The following is a 22,327-nucleotide window of genomic DNA, read 5'->3' as shown; positions in this document are numbered from 1 at the left end:
ATGCACGGCGCTCTCACTGTTTATAATGCACGGCGCTCTCACTGTTTATAATGCACGGTGCTCTGACAGTTTAAAATGCACGGTGCTCTCACAGTTTAAAATACAAGGCGCACTCACAGTTTAAAATGCACGGTGCACTCACAGTTTAAAATACAAGGCGCACTCACAGTTTAAAATATAAGGTGCACTCACAGTTTAAAATACAAGGTGCACTCACAGTTTAAAATGCACGGTGCTCTCACAGTTTAAAATGCACCGTGCTCTCAGTTTAAAATACAAGGTGCTCTCACAGTTTAAAATACAAGGTGCTCTCACTGTTTAAAATGCATGGTGCATTAATGTTTATAATGAACGGTGCTCTCACTGTTTAAAATACAAGGTGCTCTCACAGTTTAAAATACAAGGTGCTCTCACTGTTTAAAATACAAGGTGCACTCACAGTTTAAAATACAAGGTGCTCTCACTGTTTAAAATGCACGGTGCACTCACAGTTTAAAATACAAGGTGCTCTCACAGTTTAAAATGCACGGTGTTCTCACAGTTTAAAATACAAGGTGCTCTCACTGTTTAAAATGCACGGTGCATTAATGTTTATAATGAACGGTGCTCTCACTGTTTAAAATACAAGGTGCTCTCACAGTTTAAAATACAAGGTGCTCTCACTGTTTAAAATACAAGGTGCACTCACAGTTTAAAATGCACGGTGCTCTCACAGTTTAAAATGCACCGTGCTCTCAGTTTAAAATACAAGGTGCTCTCACAGTTTAAAATACAAGGTGCTCTCACTGTTTAAAATGCATGGTGCATTAATGTTTATAATGAACGGTGCTCTCACTGTTTAAAATACAAGGTGCTCTCACAGTTTAAAATACAAGGTGCTCTCACTGTTTAAAATACAAGGTGCTCTCACTGTTTAAAATGAACGGTGCACTCACAGTTTAAAATACAAGGTGCTCTCACTGTTCAAAATGCACGGTGCACTGACTGATAAAAATGCACGTTGCTCTCACTGTTTAAAATGCACGGTGCTCTCACAGTTTAAAATGCACGGTGCTCTCATAGTTTAAAATACAAGGTGCTCTCACTGTTTAAAATGCACGGTGCTCTCACTGTTTAAAATGTATGGTGCTCTCATTGTTTAAAATGCACGGTGCTCTCACAGTTTAAAATACAAGGTGCTCTCACTGTTTAAAATGCACGGTGCATTAATGTTTATAATGAACGGTGCTCTCACTGTTTAAAATACAAGGTGCTCTCACAGTTTAAAATACAAGGTGCTCTCACTGTTTAAAATGAACGGTGCACTCACAGTTTAAAATACAAGGTGCTCTCACTGTTTAAAATGCACGGTGCACTTACTGATAAAAATGCACGTTGCTCTCATTGTTTAAAATGCACGGTGCTCTCATTGTTTAAAATGCACGGTGCTCTCACTGTTTAAAATGCACGGTGCTCTCACTGTTTAAAATGCATGGTGCTCTCACAGTTTAAAATGCACGTTGCTCTCACAGTTTAAAATACAAGGTGCACTCACAGTTTAAAATGCACGGTGCACTCACAGTTTGAAATACAATGTGCTCTCACTGTTTAAAATACAAGGTGCTCTCACTGTTTGAAATGCACGGTGCATTTACTGATAAAAATGCACGTTGCTCTCACTGTTTAAAATGCACGGTGCTCTCACTGTTTAAAATACAAGGTGCACTCACAGTTTAAAATACAAGGTGCTCTCACTGTTTAAAATGCACGGTGCACTCAATGTTTACAATGAACGGTGCTCTCACTGTTTAAAATACAAGGTGCTCTCACAGTTTAAAATACAAGGTGCTCTCACTGTTTAAAATACAAGGTGCTCTCACTGTTTAAAATGAACGGTGCACTCACAGTTTAAAATACAAGGTGCTCTCACTGTTTAAAATGCACGGTGCACTCACAGTTTAAAATACAAGGTGCTCTCACAGTTTAAAATGCACGGTGCTCTCACAGTTTAAAATACAAGGTGCTCTCACTGTTTAAAATGCACGGTGCATTAATGTTTATAATGAACGGTGCACTCACAGTTTAAAATACAAGGTGCTCTCACAGTTTAAAATACAAGGTGCTCTCACAGTTTAAAATACAAGGTGCTCTCACTGTTTAAAATGAACGGTGCACTCACAGTTTAAAATACAAGGTGCTCTCACTGTTTAAAATGCACGGTGCACTTCCTGATAAAAATGCACGTTGCTCTCACTGTTTAAAATGCACGGTGCTCTCATTGTTTAAAATGCACGGTGCTCTCATTGTTTAAAATGCACGGTGCTCTCACTGTTTAAAATGCACGGTGCTCTCATTGTTTAAAATGCACGGTGCATTAATGTTTATAATGAACGGTGCTCTCACTGTTTAAAATACAAGGTGCTCTCACTGTTTGAAATACAAGGTGCTCTCACAGTTTGAAATACAAGGTGCTCTCACTGTTTAAAATGAACGGTGCACTCACAGTTTAAAATACAAGGTGCTCTCACTGTTTAAAATGCACGGTGCACTTACTGATAAAAATGCACGTTGCTCTCACTGTTTAAAATGCACGGTGCTCTCACTGTTTAAAATGCACGGTGCTCTCACTGTTTAAAATGCACGGTTCTCTCACTGTTTAAAATGCACGGTGCTCTCACTGTTTAAAATGCACGGTGCTCTCACAGTTTAAAATACAAGGTGCTCTCACTGTTTAAAATGCACGGTGCATTAATGTTTATAATGAACGGTGCTCTCACTGTTTAAAATACAAGGTGCTCTCACAGTTTAAAATACAAGGTGCTCTCACTGTTTAAAAAGCACGGTGCTCTCACTGTTTAAAATGCACGGTGCTCTCACTGTTTAAAGTGTATGGTGCTCTCATTGTTTAAAATGCACGGTGCTCTCATTGTTTAAAATGCACGGTGCTCTCACTGTTTAAAATGCACGGTGCTCTCACTGTTTAAAATGCACGGTGCTCTCACTGTTTAAAATGCATGGTGCTCTCACAGTTTAAAATGCACGTTGCTCTCACAGTTTAAAATACAAGGTGCACTCACAGTTTAAAATGCACGGTGCACTCACAGTTTGAAATACAAGGTGCTCTCACTGTTTAAAATACAAGGTGCTCTCACTGTTTAAAATGCACGGTGCACTTACTGATAAAAATGCACGTTGCTCTCACTGTTTAAAATGCACGGTGCTCTCACTGTTTAAAATACAAGGTGCACTCACAGTTTAAAATACAAGGTGCTCTCACTGTTTAAAATGCACGGTGCACTCAATGTTTATAATGAACGGTGCTCTCACTGTTTAAAATGCACGGTGCACTCAATGTTTATAATGAACGGTGCTCTCACTGTTTAAAATGCACGGTGCTCTCACTGTTTAAAATGCACGGTGCTCTCATTGTTTAAAATGCACGGTGCTCTCCTTGTTTAAAATGCACGGTGCTCTCGCAGTTTAAAATAGAAGGTGCTCTCACAGTTTAAAATACAAGGTGCTCTCACTGTTTAAAATGCACGGTGCACTCAATGTTTATAATGAACGGTGCTCTCATTGTTTAAAATGCACGGTGCTCTCATTGTTTAAAATGCACGGTGCTCTCACTGTTAAAAATGCACGGTGCTCTCACAGTTTAAAATGCACGGTGCTCTCCAGTTTAAAATACAAGGTGCACTCACTGTTTAAAATGCACGGTGCTCTCACTGTTTAAAATGCACGGTGCTCTCACAGTTTAAAATACAAGGTGCACTCACGGTTTAAAATACAAGGTGCTCTCACTGTTTAAAATGCACGGTGCTCTCACTGTTTAAAATGCACGGTGCTCTCACTGTTTAAAATGCACGGTGCTCTCACTGTTCAAAATACAAGGTGCAATTGCTGTTTAAAATGCTCGGTGCTCTCACTGTTTTAAATGCACGGTGCTCTCACTGTTCATAATGCATGGTGCTCTCACTGTTTAAAATGCACGGTGCTCTCACTGTTTAAAATGCACGGTGCACTTACTGATAAACATGCACGTTGCTCTCACTGTTTAAAATACAAGGTGCTCTCACTGTTTAAAATGCACGGTGCTCTCACTGTTTTAAATGCACGGTGCTCTCACTGTTTATAATGCACGGTGCTCTCACTGTTTAAAATGCATGGTGCTCTCACTGCTTATAATGCATGGCGCTCTCACTGTTTATAATGCATGGCGCTCTCACTGTTTATAATGCATGGCGCTCTCACTGTTGATAATGCATGGCGCTCTCACTGTTTATAATGCATGGTGCTCTCACTGGTTGAAATGCATGGTCCTCTCACTGTTTAAAATGCATCGTGCTCTCACTGTCTATAATGCTTGGTATCTCACTGTTTATAATGCATGGTGCTCTCACTGTTTAATGTGCATAGTGCTCTCACTGCTTATAAGGCATGGTGCACTCACTGTATATAATGCATGGTGCTCTCACTGTTTATAATGCATGGTGCTCTCACTGTTTATAATGCACGTTGCTCTCACTGTTTATAATGCATGGTGCTCTCACTGTTTATAATACACGTTGCTCTCACTGTTTATCATGCATGTTGCTCTCACTGCATTCAATGCATTGTGTTCTCACTGTTTATCATGCATGTTGCTCTCACTGCTTATAATGCACAGTGCTCTCACTGTTTATAATGCATGGTGCTCTCACTCTTTATAATGCATTGTGCTCCTACTGTTTATAATGCATGGTGTTCTGACAGTTTATAATGCATGGTGCTCTCACTTTTTAATGTGCATAGTGCTCTCACTGCTTGTAATGCACGGTGCACTCACTGTATATAATGCATCGTGCTCTCACTGTTTATAATGCATGGTGCGCTCACTGTTTATCATGCATGGTGCTTTCACTGTTTATAATGCATCGTGCTCTCACTGTATATAATGCTTGGTATCTCTCTGTGGAAATGCATGGTTCTCTCACTGTTTATAATGCATGGTGCTCTTACTGTTTATAATGCATGGTGCTCTCACTGTTTATAATGCATATTGGTCTCACTGTTCATAATCAATGCTGCTCTCACTGATTATAATGCATGGTGCTCTCACTGGTTATAATGCATGGTGCTCTCACTGTTTATAATGTATGTTGCTCTCACTGTTTATAATGCATGGTGATCTCACTGTTTATAATGCATGGTGCTCTCACTGTTTATAATGCACGTTGCTCTCATTGTTTATAATGCATGGTGCTCTCACTGTTTATAATACACGTTGCTCTCACTGTTTATCATGCATGTTGCTCTCACTGCATTCAATGCATTGTGCTCTCACTGTTTATAATGCTTTGTGCTCTCACTGCTTATAATGCACAGTGCTCTCACTGTTTATAATGCATGGTGCTCTCACTGTTTATAATGCATTGTGCTCCTACTGTTTATAATGCATGGTGTTCTGACAGCTTATAATGCATGGTGCTCTCACTGTTTAATGTGCATGGTGCTCTCACTGTTTGTAATGCACGTTGCTCTCATTGTTTATAATGCATGGTGCTCTCACTGTTTATAATGCACGTTGCTCTCACTGTTTATCATGCATGTTGCTCTCACTGCATTCAATGCATTGTGCTCTCACTGTTTATAATGCTTTGTGCTCTCACTGCTTATAATGCACGGTGCTCTCACTGTTTATAATGCATGGTGCTCTCACTGTTTATAATGCATTGTGCTCCTACTGTTTATAATGCATGGTGTTCTGACAGTTTATAATGCATGGTGCTCTCACTGTTTAATGTGCATAGTGCTCTCACTGCTTGTAATGCATGGTGCACTCACTGTATATAATGCATGGTGCTCTCACTGTTTATCGTGCACGGTGCTCTCACTGTTTATCGTGCACGGTGCTCTCACTGTTTATCATGCGTGGTGCTCTCACTGTTTAAAATGCATGGTGCTCTCACTGTTTAAAATGCATGGTGCTCTCACTGTTTATAATGCATGGTGCTCTCACTGTTTACAATGCATGGTGCTCTCTCTGCTTATAATGCATGGTGCTCTCTCTGTTTATAATGCACGGTGCTCTCAATGTTTCAAATGCATCGTGGTCTCACTGTTCATAATCAATGCTGCTCTCACTGTTTGCAATGCATGGTTCTCTCACTGTTTATAGTGCATGGTGCTCTCACTGTTTATAATGCACGGTGCTCTTACTGTTTATAATGCATGGTGCTCTCACTGTTTATAATGCATATTGGTCTCACTGTTCATAATCAATGCTGCTCTCACTGATTATAATGCATGGTGCTCTCACTGGTTATAATGCATGGTGCTCTCACTGTTTATAATGCATGTTGCTCTCACTGTTTATAATGTACGGTGCTCTCACTGTTTATAATGCACGGTGCTCTAACTGTTTAAAATGCATATTGGTCTCACTGTTCATAATCAATGCTGCTCTCACTGTTTGTCATGCATGGTGCTCTCACTTTTTTAAATGCATGGTGCTCTCACTGATAACAATGCATGGTGCTCTCACTTTTATAATGCATGTTGCTCTCACTGTTTAAAATGCATGGTCGTCCAACTCTTTATCATGCATGTTGCTCTCTTAAAATCTATCGATCTCAGCTTTGAATATAACTCAACGACTGAGCATCCACAGCCCTCTGGGTTGTAGAGAATTCCAAAGATTCACAATCCTTCGAGTGAAGAAATGTTTCCTCATGTTGGTCCTAAATGGCCGACCCCTCATCTTGAGAGTATGAGCTCTCGTTCTTGACTCTCCCGCCAGGGGAATCAGACTCTCAGCATCTACACTGCCAAGCCGTCTAAGAATTTTATACATTTCAATGCGATCAACTCTCATTCTTCTAAACTCCAACCAATATTGTCCAATTTTGCACAATATTTCCTCATACTACAATTGCAGCAAGACCTCCTCACTCTTATATTCCAACACCCTTCCAAAAAAGGCTAACAGATCATTTCCCTTCCTCACTCTCATTCGACCCTTGACAAATCAGTATTTCCAGCATGTTTTTCCTCTTTTCCTTCGATAGGGAAAATAAATGAAGGTTGATAACATTTTACTGCAATTACACTCGATTCTGTCTTGGAAACAATATCCAACTGAACTGCATCAAATTCGATTGTAAACTTAAGAGTTTCTGATGGAAATAAACTAATAAGAACACTGAATTGCGATGGCCGGGAATCGAACCCGGGTCAACTGCTTGGAAGGCAGCTATGCTCACCACTATACCACCATCGCTGAAAATAATCAACAATAAAATAGTTCCCAAACATCAGATCCTGAACAGACACTGCAGGCTGTTGGATTTTGTTCTTCATTTTCACTGGTTTCTGACGGATCCTTTCTCGCTCTGTTGCAGTTCCTGTTTCCGCCCAGTAGATTTCACCAACCCCCAATCAATGGAAATTCCACACCAGCCAGTAATTCTTCACCTTATATCGGACTGAAGAGACAGTCGATACCTGCAATACTTGACCAGCTGGAAATACATTTTACCACAGCTCACATCAGCCATTGAGTAAAGTTAAATAATTCCATTAAATCATTACAGAGACCTGACTACCAACTGGGCAGGAATGGCAGCTTAATATTCAAGTCTATAAGATCTTTAAAAAGGACAGGGAAATAGGGAAAGGAGGAGGAGCAGCAATATTACTAAAGGACAATATTACAGCAGTTCAAAGATAGAATATCAGTGAGGGTGAGCGGGCAGTGTAAACACTCTGAGAGAGACCCATCACAAGTGCCCCCACTGTACTCCTCCAGAAGGTATAAGAAGGGCGAGTGCGGGAGGATTTCTTCATTCTTTGTGAAAGTGTTTGTGAGATTGTGGAAATGTCTGGAAGAGGAAAAACCGGCGGTAAAGCTCGGTCCAAGGCCAAGTCTCGCTCATCCCGGGCCGGACTGCAGTTCCCTGTTACCCGTGTTCACAGGCTCCTGCGAAAAGGGAACTATGCTGAACGTGTGGGTGCCGGAGCCCCGGTCTATCTGGCTGCTGTGCATCGAGTATCTGACGGCTGAAATCCTCGAGCTGCCCGGCAACGCGGCCTGGGACAAACAAGAAGACGCGTATCATCCCCAGACACCTGCAGCTGGCCATCCGCAACGACGAGGAGCTCAACAAGCTGCTGGGATGGGTGACCATCGCTCAGGGTGTTGTCTGATATCCAGGCCGTGCTGCTGCCGAAGAAAACCAGCATTGTGAGCTCCAAGAGCAAGTAAACCGGCCAAGGCTCAATCTGATAACCCAAAGGACAGGACCAACCTGATTGAAATCTTTGAAGAAGGAACAGAAAGTGTAGACAAGTTTAATGCAGTAGATGTGATATATTTGGATTTTCCGAAGGTCTTCTATAATGTACCACATTGTAGACTCATGGCTAAGTTCAGAGCACGTGGAGTCAGGTCAGGTGGCAGAATGGAGAGCAAGTTGGCTTCAAAACTGAAAGCCGAGAATAGAGGTTAAGGGTCTCTACTCAGACTGGCAAAAGGTGGGAAGTGGAGTTCCAGTTGCTGGGACCACTGTTCTTCACAATTTACATGAACGATTTGGATTCGGGAATCGGAAGTACAATTCCAAAATTTGTGGACGACACCAAATTGGGGGATTTAGTTAATACAAAGGAAGAAAGCATCAAAATGCAAAAGGCCATTAATAAACTTGCAGAATGAACAATCAGGAGGTCACACACTGCTTGGATAATAAGAGTCTAAACGGGATAGAGGAGCAAAGGGATCTCGTGGGACAGATACACAAATTACTGAAAGTAGCGACCCAGGTTCATCAGGTCATAAAAAGACAAATCAAACACTAGGATTCATTTCTCGAGGGATAGAGTTCAAAAGCAAAGAAGTTATATTAAACTTGTACAGAACCTTGTTTAGACCAGACTTGGAATACTGTGAACAGGTCTCGTCTCCATATTATAGACATAGGGGCATTGGAGAAGGTGCAAACAAGATTCACAAGGATGATACCAGAAATGAGAGGATATTCTTATCAGGAAAGACTGAACAGACTGGGTCTCGTTTCAGTAGAAAAGAGAAGGCTGAGGGTTGATCTGATCGACGTTTTTAAGATAATGATAGGGTTTCCTGGGATAGACGTAGAGAAAATGTTTCCACTTGTGGGGAGTCCAAACCTTCAGGTAATAAATATAAAATAGTCGCTAATAAATCAAATGGGGAATTCAGGAGAAATTGCTTTACCCAGAGAGTGGTTAGAATGTGGAACTTGCAACTACGAGGAGCAGCTGAGGCAAATAACAGAGCGACATTTAAGGGGAAGATAGATCAGCACATGAGGGAGAAAGGAATAGAAGGATATGCCGATAGGGTTAGATGAAGTAAGGAAGGAGGAGGCTCATGAGCAGCATAAACGCCGGCATAGACTAGTTGGGCCGAATGGCCTGTTTCTGTGCTGTAGTTTCAATGTAACTCGATGTAAAGGCTCTTTTCAGAGCCACCCTCTGTATCTGTGAAAGGACTGGTTACTGTCTGAAGGGAGACGCTGATATCATGCTACCAGTGTGGCTTTGAGCTGCTTTTCTCTCGTTGTGGACGAGATGAGGTATTAATGGGACTGGAGTCGGGGCAGTGACCACAGTCCGGTACTTTAAACGGTGACTTATAGACCCCAGCCCACACATCACCAGATTTCTTGTATTTATTTAAACTACTTGCCATGCTGGGCTCGGAAAGAATCACCAGAACTGCTCGAATAACCTTTCTACATCTGTGGAATTCAGCGCTTCGCTCCGTTTCTGTTCTATTTTGTTGGATTATTTACTTAACGCATCAAACTCACTGGGGAATCACTGAAATGTAAATCTGTACAGAAACAAATAACGTTGAATTGCCTGGTGCCCAGGAGATCAGGAACATTACTCGCCTTTCGTCCTGTTAACGAGTAAACCGTGTTTAGAGTCCACCGACCCGCTTTGGTTCCATATGGGGGATTAAACAGAGAAATCGGGAGGGGAGGAGACAGTCAGAGTGACAGAGCGGAGAGCGGCCTCTGATCTTCCAGCTCCACCTCCAGTTCTCTCCATCCGACAGTTTCAAACCGTTTATCGATAATAGAACCGAACCTCAGCGCTCCGCACAAACCCTGACAGACCCGGGCTTCATATTCAAGGATTCCCAAAACCCGAAGCTTTCAAATAAGCCCCGTTACAATGAGAAATCGTTAATATTCCTGCCTAAATACAGTCCATTCAATAACAAGTCAACTCGGCTCCTCCATTTCAGTCTGTTTCCCTGTTCTATCTCCCCACACCTCCCCTCCCAGACGGGTTCAGCGTTTCACAAACACCTTATTCCAGCTTATTTGGAGAATCTCATGTGTTGGGGTTTGAGTTATGACGCGGAGTTTCTCCGCCAGTGTTACCGTCTCACAGAGACTCTCGCCCTGAATCTGTGGAAAGTTAATGACCATGAACTTGGACTGGAGCCGGACTCATCCCCAGTTACAGTGAGGCCCGGCCCGGACATCTCATTCTCTCTATTTTATATCAGACAGTATCCCACTTTCATGTCCAGCAATAGAGAGAGAGAGAGACAGTATCAGTCTTACACTCCCTATCTGTGTCCAAATCACGCTCAATAGCAGTATCCACCTTCATATACAGCACCAGAGAGAGAGAGGGAGGCAGACACGGTGAGAGAGACAGAGAGAGCGGTGAGACACAGTGACAGACAGACGTTAACAGTATTAGTTCCGGACTGACCGGTAAAGTGCCGTTTTATCCAGAAAGATCGCGTTGGAGAGACAGAAGATGCAATCTCATCTCTCACTGATATTGTACAAGGGTCAGAAACACTATTAATCCCACACTCAGGGACAGTACAGAGAGGGTCAGAAACAAAGGGTCACATTTAACCCTCTAATGCCTGTTGTACTATCTGCAGTTTTACAGCTCAGGGCTGTTCGATATTACTCTCAGTGACCTACAGTTTCACTCCGGTTAAATTAATCTGCGACTGTTGCTGCCTGATATTAACCCTACACGGTCCCAGCAAATACACCGACTCCCTCTTTCCTCCCATGTTTCTCCAGGATTGGTTTGAGAAATCCTCTCTCAGTCACACATTATAGGGGCCATTAATGAAGAGAATCCATTTGCTGATTTCACAGCCGCTCACTTTATCTCTGAAAGGCTCTTTACCATCAAAAGACCCCGAGAGAAACAGCAGGGATGGAAACATCTAGTTTAATAGTTGGAGATTGTAAAGTCAGTCTGGATTCCAGCGTTAGGCACTGGTGGAATCCCATCTGTTTCCCATTCTGGTGCCTGTTCCTGCACTGCCTGTGGACCCCATTCCCTCTGATCTTTCCCCCAGCCCCACTTCCTTTGCTCAGACTCGGAAAAATTCCAATTGGGGAAAGTTTCCATCGATTTTTGGATTGGGAATTGTGGGCGCCATTCCCTCAGTGAGCGGAAGAAGATGGTTTAAAACAGCCGGGAATGGAGAGATCACGGCCCCCGGGGGAAGGGAGCAAAGAGCAGCCTCGTTACAGCAGATCATCGCTTCGGGACCGTGTCCGCAGATGGGCTCAGAGATCGGCATTGAGTCCGGGGGAAGTTCAGGGGTCGTCCGGGGGCTGTTTGTAAGAGGCGGAGTGGATCAGGAACTGGTCACGGAACATGGAGTGAGAGGGGGGAAGGGAGAGGTCATTCTCGGGCTGTGTGTGTACAGGGTGTGTCCAGGGGAAGGGAGAGAGAATGGGAAGAACCTGCTATTAAAATCATTGCTGCTTTCTCTCCCCAAACCAGGAGTGAATGGTCCTGGTTTAGTTCCAGCCTCACCCTGTTTATTGTTATTGGACAGTGAAGAGTGGAAACAGAGCCGGACAGTAAGGATGTGGGGAGTTATACAAAGAGCATCTATTGCAGGCATCAGGTGAGAAGTGTGAAGGACACATTTTAAACCGCGGCTGTTTGGTTTCAATTGAACGGTTAGTCCCATGGGAGAGGAGATTAGAAACCTGACCTGTTTCCCATCGGGCAGTCCCATTCATGGATCAGTGGAGGGGTTGGGCCGTGTCTGGATGTCACTAAAGTGTTGTAAAACAGCCCAACACACCTGGTGAGGAGAAGCTGAGTGCTGCAGTGCTCCAGTGGAGTGAGACACTGACACTGTTTGTATCACTGGATTTCATTTGTGGATATTCAAAATGATCATTAACAGAGATATTAAACTGATCACTTCTGTATTTTCGACCTCACATGTTCCTGAGTAACAAGAGATAATTTTCTTTCTCCAGGCAAACCCTTGAACGATCCAGAATAAATGTGATGCTTCCTCCACCCGAGGCAGAAGGAACAGTACAGCCAGCTCCTTCTCACACACAGTAAGTATATTATCACTCACAGAGCACAGAGACACAGACAGGTCATCAGTTCCACAGTCTCAGACAGCAGAAGTAGTCAGTCCCACACTGATCAGAATTTCCGAGACACATTTTCAATCCAACAGTCAAGCAGAGTAGGTGAGGCAGACACAGTTCCATTTCCCCCTAACTCAGTCCCACTGACAGGTAGATACAAAAATCCCAGTCCAAAATCACACTCTCAGAGTGAAAGGCACTGTGTCAATCTCACAATAGAGCAACATTAGCTACCAATTAAATACCAGATAGAAATCACACATGGTACCCGATTCAAAGGTACAGAATGAATCCCAATAATGTACCCCGAGATTCAAATTGAATACCAGCCCAGAACTCTCACACACATGACTTTAATACATGCAATATCCATTCGAAAAGTGTATCATATGATACAAATTGCATACAAGTCCAAAACTCAGGTAGAGTATCAGATTGAGAAATATTGTAAGATAGTAAACCTGAGAAACAAATTAGATACCTGTTCAGAATGCATTCGTAGAATGAAATTTAAAGATAGTGTATCAATTCTATTAGTGCAGACTGAGATACACATTACATACCAGTCCAAAAATCTCATACACAAAAAGCAGGACAAATCCAATCCGGCCAATTACCGCCCCATCAGTCTACTCTCAATCATCAGCAAAGTGATGGAAGGTGTCGTCGACAGTGCTATCAAGTGACACTTACTCACCAATAACCTGCTCACCGATGCTCAGTTTGGGTTCCGCCAGGACCACTCGGCTCCAGACCTCATTACAGCCTTGGACCAAACATGGACAAAAGAGCTGAATTCCAGAGGTGAGGTGAGAGTGACTGCCCTTGACATCAAGGCAGCATTTGACCGAGTGTGGCACCAAGGAGCCCGAGTAAAATTGAAGTCAATGGGAGTCAGGGGGAAAACTCTCCAGTGGCTGGAGTCATACCTAGCACAGAGGAAGATGTTAGTGGTTGTTGGAGGCCAACCATCTCAGCCCCAGGACATTGCTGCAGGAGTTCCTCAGGGCAATGTCCTAGGCCCAACCATTTTCAGCTGCTTCATCAATGACCTTCCCTCCATCATAAGGTCAGAAATGGGGATGTTCGCTGAAGATTGCACAGTGTTCAGTTCCCGTCGCAACCCCTCAAATAATGAAGCAGTTCGAGCCCGCATGCAGCAAGACCTGGACAACATCCAGGCTTGGGCTGATAAGTGGCAAGTAACATTCGCGCCAGATAAGTGCCAGGCAATGACCATCTCCAACAAGAGAGAGTCTAACCACCTCCCCTTGACATTCAACGGCATTACCATCGCCGAATCCCCCACCATCAACATCCTGGGGGTCACCATTGACCAGAAACTTAACTGGACCAGCCATATAAATACTGTGGCTACGAGAGCAGGTCAGAGGCTGGGTATTCTGCGGCGAGTGACTCACCTCCTGACTCCCCAAAGCCTTTCCACCATCTACAAGGCACAAGTCAGGAATGAGATGGAATACTCTCCACTTGCTTGGATGAGTGCAGCTCCAAAACACTCAAGAAGCTCGACACCATCCAAGATAAAGCAGCCCGCTTGATTGGCAACCCATCCACCACCCTAAACATTCACTCCCTTCACCATCGGCGCACTGTGGCTGCAGTGTGTACCATCCACAGGATGCATTGCAGCAACTCGCCAAGGCTTCTTCAACAGCACCTCCCAAACCCACGACCTCTACCACCTAGAAGGACAAGAGCAGCAGGCACATGGGAACAACACCACCTGCACGTTCCCCTCCAAGTCACACACCATCCCGACTTGGAAATATATCGCTGTTCCTTCACCGTCGCTGGGTCAAAATCCTGGAACTCCCTTCCTAACAGCACTGTGGGAGAACTGTCACCACACGGACTGCAGCGGTTCAAGAAGCCAGGTCAGCACCAACTTCAAAAGGGCAATTAGGGATGGGCAATGAATGCCGGCCTCGCCAGCAACACCCACATCCTATGAACGAATAAAAAAACAGTTATTAAACATAACAACGAGATCTGCACCGATGTTTTATCTGTGCAATTTCTGATCTCCATTCAGATCTGTCTCTGTGTTTCACTTTATATTTCCTGTCCTCTGTACAGTGTGTTTCTTTCCCAGCGAGGAGTGGGACTCTGTAATAAATGTCCCAGTGCTGTGTTGACACAAAATGGTGGCCCTGAATAAACACAAAATTGAGACAGACACCTGCAAAAAAATCAGTGCCTTTACATTTAAACAAAATACCTCTCTCAGTGTGTCTCTCCTTCTCTGTACTTTACGGCCCATGTATGGAACAGTGTCAGCTACTGGACATGTACAGCACACAGTGGGTAAAAGGGAACCATTCACTCCCGCCCTGAACTGAAAACAAAATATCTGCCAGCAAGGCTTACTGAGGGGCAAGGCGGCCATCATACTGAGGGGCAAGGCGACCATCTTACTGTGGGGCAAGGCGGCCATCATACTGTGGGGCAAGGCGGCCATCTTACTGTGGGGCAAGGCGGCCATCTTACTGAGGGGCAAGCTGGCTATCTTACTGTGGGGCAAGGCTGACTGAGGGGCGAGGCGGCCATCTTACTGTGGGGCAAGGCGGCTATCTTACTGAGGGGCAAGCTGGCTATCATACTGAGGGGCAAGCTGGCGATCTTGATGAGGGGCAAGGCGGCCATCTTACTGTGGGGCAAGGCGGCTATCATACTGAGGGGCAAGCTGGCAATCTTACTGTGGGGCAAGGCGGCCATCTTACTGTTGGGCAAGGCGGCTATCTTACTGTGGGGCAAGCTGGCTATCATACTGAGGGGCAAGGCGGCTATCATACTGAGGGGCAAGCTGGCGATCTTGATGAGGGGCAAGGCGGCCATCTTACTGTGGGGCAAGCTGGCTATCATACTGAGGGGCAAGCTGGCTATCTTACTGAGGGGCAAGGCGGCCATCATACTGTGGGGCAAGCTGGATATCGCTGTGGGGCGAAGGCCATAAAAATGCAAACATTTCTCGAGGAACAGAATTGAAAAGCAGAGATATTATGTTGAACTTGTACAGGAGCTTGGTTAGACCAGCCTATGTAAACTGTAATTAAATCAGATAATGCTGGACACACACAACATGTCAGGCAGCATCTGTGGAGAGAGAAACAGTGTTAACATTTCAGGTCTGTGAACAGTTCTGTTCTCCATATTATAAAAACGATACACGGTCACTGGAGAAGGTGCAAAAAATGATTCACTAGAATGATACCAGAACTGAGAGGTTATAAATATCAGGAAAGACTGAACAGGCTGGGTATTTTTATTCTGGAGAAGAGAAGGCTGAGGAGTGCCCTAATAGAGGTCTTTACAATTAGGAAGGGGTTTGATATGTTAGAGGGAGGGAAGATGTTTCCACTTGTGGGGCGTCCAAAACTTGGGGTCATCAATATAAAATAGTCACTTATAAACCCAATAAGGAATTCAGGAGAAACCTTTTAACCATGAGAGTGGATGCAATTTTGAAACTTGCTCCTACCTGGAGTAGTTGAGGCGAATAGTAGAGATGTATTTAAGGGGAAGCTGGATAAGTACACGAGGGAGAGAGGAACAGAAGGATATTCTGAAAGAGTTAGATGAAGTCAGGAGGAGGCTCGTGTGGAGCATATCCACCGGAATGGAACAGTTGGGCCGAATGGCCTGTTTTTGTTTAAGATTTAAGTCTCGTCTTTTCTATTCCCATGGAAATAATCCTGTTTTTTCAAGTCTTTCCAAATAAGTTTCCCTTCCCTGGCCTCATTCGAGTGAATCTACATTGTGCTCTCCCCATGGCTTTAATGTTGTTTCTATAATGGGATACCGAAACTGCTCTGGAACTATGTGGTTTAACCGAATAGAATAACTAATAAATCTTCATCATAATTATCAGTCCCAGGGAGCAGTAAAACGGGTTATAATCAAAGAGTAAAAAGACAAATAACGAATAAATCTTCATCCTAGTCAGTGTTGCTTGTCTCCTATTAGATCAAGGATGCCCTAAAGGATCCCTCACGGTTGTACAAACCGATTTCAAGGCGATGCCTGAACATAAACCAATTATGTTGTTCGAACAAAACGGTGTCCACGAGCAGTTTCCAATGTTTATTTATGTGAGCATGTCCGTCTCTGATATAAATATCTTTCTGGTACAAGAATATGATCCCAGAAACTACGTTTCCTCATACAGTGGACAACTAATGAACACATTCCAATGAAAGTTAACAACAACTTGCATTCCCAGACCGACTTTAATGGAATAAACATTCCCAAGCGGATTCACGGAGGAGTAAACGGAATAAGAAGATATCAGGAGGACTGGCGAAAACCTTGGTCAAAGAGTGGGTTTAGGGAGGATGTAAAAGGAGGAGAAGTAAATGGAGAATCGGAGGGGATATGATTGGTTTTCAAGAGTAGAATTTCGACGACCCCTGACCAAGGAAGGAAATAGTCGGAAGGACGGCAAAAGCTTGGAGCAAGAAATGGGTTTCTTGGAAGGTCTGAAAGAAGGAAAGAACTTGCTTTTATCAAGCGCCGTTCTTGACCTCGGGACGTTCCTAAACAGTAAATGAAGTACATTGTTAAGAGTAGTCGCTGTGTTAATGTAGGAAACGTGGCAGCCAATTTGCGCACATGAAGCTCCCACACACTGCAATGAGATAAATGGCCAGAAAGTCGGTTTTATAAACATTGGTTGAAGGGTAAATATTGGCCAGGACACTGGAAGGAACTCCCCTGCTCTTTTTCGAATATTGCTGTAGGATCTTTTACATCTACCTGAGAGGGCAGATGGGCCCTCGGCTTAAAGTATCCTACCGTCGGCACCTTCGACAGGACAGCGCTCCCAGAATACTGCCCGTCCGACAGTACCGCGCTCTTTTGGCACTGACCATCCAGCAATGCGCCAGTCCCTCAGTACCGACCCTCCGACAGTGCAGCACTCCCTCACTGCTGACCCTCAGACAGTACTGTGCTGCCTCAATATTGACCCTCCGACAATACAGCACTCCCTCAGTACTGACCCTCCGAGAGTACTGTGCTCCCTCAGTACTGACCCTCCGAGAGTAATGTGCTCCCTCAGAACTGACCCTCCGAGAGTAATGTGCTCCCTCAATAGTGACCCTCCGATAGTCGAGTGCTTCCTCAGGACTGCACTGCAGTGTCAGCCGGGATTATATGTTCAAGTCTCTGGAATTAGACTTCAATGCACAGACTTCTATCTCACAGGTGAGACTGCTACCACTGAGCCACGTCTGACACGTGAAAGGAGGAATGGAGATGGAGGGGCTCAGGGAGGGCATTCAGGAGCGTGGATATGGCTGAAGGCACGACTGTCAGAAGTGGGACAAATGGACTGCAGATGCACAAGCGGCCAGAGGTGGAGGAGCAGAGTGTTTGGGAGGGGCTGTCGGAACTGGTAGTTTATAGAGATAGGGAAGGGTGAGGTCCTGATGGATTCAAGTGTGAGAAAGAATAAAAATAAACAAAAGGCTGAGGAGATTGGAATCCAAAGCAAGTCAGTAAGGGCTTGAGTGATTGGTGAGTGACTCACCAATCAAAAAACCAGGGGTGAGGATGGAATCCCTGGCGAGGATGTGGAGATTTTGGGGCCAAAGATCATGACTTCTCAATTTTTAACTGGAGGAACTGGTGGCTCATCTAAAACAGAATGTGGACCTGACAACACAAAGATATTGGAAGGGTCAAGAGAGGCGGTGGTTTTGTCAGCGTCCATCTGAAAGCTGGTCCATGTCTGTAGACTGTGTCACCAAAGGGCAGCATGTGGATGAGGAAGAGGAGGGAGCCAAGGATTGAACCTTTAGAAACATCAGAGATAACGGTGATAGGGTGGGAAGAGAAGCTTCTCCTGGCTCTGATCAGATAGGTGAGTGGAACCAAGTGAGGGTAGTCCCAGCAAAAGAGGCCAGTGTCCGATGAATGAGATGGTGACCGGTGGGTTGTCTGTAGGTATGGAAATGGGGAGCGATTTAAACCCAAGGATGAGAATTTTAAATTTATTGAATATGTAACTGGGAGCTAGTGAGGGTCAGTGAGTCCGAGCAGGACCTGGTGCTGGTTGGACACGGACAAGACTTTTGGACGAGCTCACGTTTATGGAAGGTGGGGGTTGGGTGGCCGGTCAGGAGTGCATTGGAGGAATGGAGTCTGGAGGGGACAGAGGCATTGATGAGGGTTTCAATGGCAATGGGCTGAGGAAGGAATGGAGGCGGGTGAGGGAATCACGGGGCCTTTGTGATGGAGTTCAAAAAGGGTCATGAGCTCAGCTCGGTTTTACACGGGACCAATTTTACTGGAGCCGTTAACCAATGTAGAATAAACGGGTAAACATCTGCAGTAAAATAGCGGAGAGAGGAATGTCAATGGGACACGTTCAGTGTCCGTCCCCTAATATCACCCACAGTCATTTCTCGGCTGCAATTCTCAACCTGCCCTTTAACTGTCCTCGTATCAGAGACTCAAAATTCATATTTTAACTGGGAAACTGCAGGAACAGAGTGAAACGGGTCTGCTCGTGTCCCTGGGTTCAGTGCACACTGCGCAGACATCTGTCTAAATTATAAATGAAACACCAGGAGTGAACATGGTCAATATAGTTATATAAAAGCTGTAAATGAAGCCGTTTATTATTATTGGATCAGTCCTGTATGAGAACAGATTGAAGCTTTATTCCTGAGAGAGGTCTGATTAAGTAATATCGTGGACTTAGAGATTTTTGTGTTTTATTCACCACATTATTTACAGCGGAGTCAAAGCTGCTGATATAATGTGTTTGTTAAACTGACTGTAACTAATAGCAATGATCAGGAGTATAACCGTGTCAGTGGAGACTTATCCCCTGTATAAATCAGGGCTTGTTGGATTGGATCAGCTCAGAGTGCCTGCTGGAGCTGTGGTTTCCAGGCCAACAGAAGTCAGTGCTTCTCACAGAAATGGGATATCCAGTAATATTTCTGGTACAAGATATTTATTTTCCTGTTCTTGCAGCGGTTGGAGTTCCAGGTAAGCCGTTATCTCAGCTGTTAATGACGTAAATCAGAGTTGACTCCGCTGCTGTACTTGGTACATGATTTTTTTCTCCTACCATGTTCAACACAGTCACCTGTTCTATCGGTTGAATGATGGAATATGTTAAGTCTCTGCTCTTTCGGTCTTGTCAGAGCTGCATTATATCCATAACGACCCTTTTATATCCAACCCTGGCATTGTTACTGGATTATTCTCTGTACTGAATGTTGTGTTGAATAATGGTATGTCCTTTGCTTCCAAATGTTCGATCTTGTAGAAGTTACATTATATCTGTAATGACTTTATATATACAAAGCTGACATTGTTACTGGATTATTCTCTGTACTGAATGTATTGCAATCAGGTGTTTGGGCTAAGAGTTGGTTTCAGACCATCAGGAGCTGTTAACAGTTTCTTGTGGAACTAACCTGTCCTGGAATATGTTTTCATCAATGTGTTTTCAGTGATTGATAATGAGACAGCTCACGGTCTCAGTGTTACAAGGAGGCAGTGCAGTGTCCTCCCTCCCCAATAACATGCTTCAATTCAACTGAGATTTCAATGTATTTATTGGTGATCACTGTTACGAAATATTATTTCATTATGTGTGTATCTGACGCCGCTTCAGATGTTTGGTTACTGATCTGAATTTACTGCTGACTCTTTCACATCTCCTTCTCTGCTTCACTGTGGATGAATTCACTGACTGTCACTGGACTTCACTGTTAAATGAAAAGTGTGGTTGTTATGTTATCTCAATTTGCACCGTATCTGTTGGAATCAGGAGCCCTTCCATGTATCTGTCGATTATCCGTGTGATTTTGGCGTTTTGTTAATTGAACAATCCCGCCATCTATCACTTTACTTTATAATTACAGGAGAAGGAATCTCAATTATTGTGAGATCTGTCTGGGAGAGGCATTCGATTCTGTTTATTCCATGATTTGTAGATGAAGTGAACAGTGTCGGTGAACAGGTGGAGAATTGGGTGATCTGTAGAAACATTAAACTATTCCACAGAGGCTTCACTATTTAACAAAATGAGACTGAGAATAGGATCGGTGGAACACGGGGCTGGTGAACAGAATGCAGGCAAAGGATGATAGGATTTAATCGGATATGAAAATGGACTTGAGAAAGAGAGTGGAGTGAGTGATAGAGAGGGCGACTGAGAGGGAAAGCGAGAGGCTGTGGTGTGAATAATTCATCAGAATGAACTGCTGAAACTTCCAGTACAATTAAACAGAGAAAATGTGATTTGAAGCTGTTATTGTGATGTGGTCAGATTGGGTGAGTTTTTATTGTGGGACTCGCTCCTCATGTTTATATCCCTGTCAGGTCCTCAATCTGTTTTTGTGAATGTTCTTTGTTTTCCAACTTAACACTAAACATAATTAAAATTTGCTGAAAAAAATATAATCAGAAATGTCTTGATCGGAATGACGAAATATAATTACAATTTACTTGATGAGTAGAATTAGCAATTCATTTATCGTGATGAATTGTGAGGATTTTGTGTTTTAGAAGCTCGGCTGAATTCAATAAACAACAAGTTTGATATAATTAATACCCAACAAAGGTTGCCTGACACCAATAACCACAGAAATCAACTGTTGAATGCATTAGTTGGATTGTGTTCTTGGGACCTATAGATTAGATTTCCTCTCACACTCTGCTGCTTTCTCGCCCTGTAAATCACAGCCTCTCCTCTCACTGCATTGAATCCTCTGTCTCTTCTTCCCTTACTTCAGTTCGTGCAAGTTCCCAAATTATCTGCTCCTGACTCCCCTCCAGCTCTGACATGTCCTTTTCCTTGTCTACCTCCCAATCTGTCTCACTGGGACGGTCCTCAGCCGCCTTTCCCGTTTAGTGCCAGCCCCTGTCAGCTCTCTTAAACCAGAGCAACAAACTAAATGTACCTCTCTTTGTCCCCTCACCTTCCTGACCCTTCCCTCTCTTTCCCGTCAGTCTGGAGCCCAAATCCGGCTTTAATCCGCTGGATTCCCGGTGTGTAAAACCCCTTCTCCCTTCTCCACCGGCACTGCGCCCTCACTCAGCCCTTCCAGTGGATCCAGCGCTCACTTTATTCACTTTCTGTATCAATCTCCCAATTCATTATTGATCATTGTGTTTGAAAACATCTCTCTGCCCGAAAGCGCTGCCCAGGTCAATCAATCACTTTCCACCCTTCGATGCAGCAACAAAGCTGGAAATTTCACCTCAGATCCTCTCAATCTGCTGCTTTGGCGCCAGCTTTGAGCAGTAATTTCTCAGCTTCCTTTTCTCTTACAGTTAACTTGGTGGCGATTGTGATCCTGTCCCGAGGAAAGTGCGGTCTCTCCAAATGTATCAGTCGCTACCTGGTGGGAATGGCAGTGGCCGATCTCATGGTCGTTATCATTGGTGTAATATTGAATTGGATTGGTGCGATTTATTTCCCAGGTTCATTCCTGTTCATTACTCCCGTGTGTAGTTTTATTTCCTCCTTGAGTGAAGCAGCCACGGGGGTTTCTGTCTGGTTCACAGTCGCTTTCACCTTTGATCGATTTGTGGCCATTTGTTGTGAGAAGCTGAAAACTAAATATTGCACCGAGAGAACGGCGGCTGTGGTTCTGGGAACAGTGAGTGTGCAGGGCTGTTTGGAGAGTGTCCCCTGGTACTTTACATATGAACCTGACTATATAATTGATAATGTTCCCTGGGGTTGTGTGACTAAACCGAGGTTCAGTACTTCCCCCGCATGGGCCGCATTTGACATCTTTCACCTAATTTTAACCCCTTGTGTCCCGTTCTGTCTGATTTTGCTGCTCAATGTACTGACGGTCAGGCGTATTTTAATGTCCAGTCGAGTCCGCAGGGGACTCCGGGGCCGCAGCAATGGAGAGAATCAGAGTGATCCAGAGATGGAGAAC

At 44.1% G+C, this 22,327-nt stretch overlaps 1 protein-coding gene and 1 non-coding gene across 2 annotated transcripts in view; one reads left to right on the top strand and one right to left on the bottom strand.

The window, feature by feature from the left end:
- Positions 1-22,327, top strand: part of LOC137314523 (NACHT, LRR and PYD domains-containing protein 3-like) — a 374,540-nt gene that overhangs the window by 93,024 nt on the left and 259,189 nt on the right. The window lies entirely within an intron of this gene.
- On the bottom strand, positions 7,166-7,237 carry trnag-ucc (transfer RNA glycine (anticodon UCC)). Its single transcript has one exon. It is a non-coding gene; the product is annotated as a tRNA-Gly (tRNA).

Source organism: Heptranchias perlo, unplaced genomic scaffold (genome assembly GCF_035084215.1).
Source record: "Heptranchias perlo isolate sHepPer1 unplaced genomic scaffold, sHepPer1.hap1 HAP1_SCAFFOLD_52, whole genome shotgun sequence".
Lineage (NCBI taxonomy): Eukaryota > Metazoa > Chordata > Chondrichthyes > Hexanchiformes > Hexanchidae > Heptranchias > Heptranchias perlo.
This window is presented reverse-complemented; position numbering and strand designations above follow the sequence as displayed.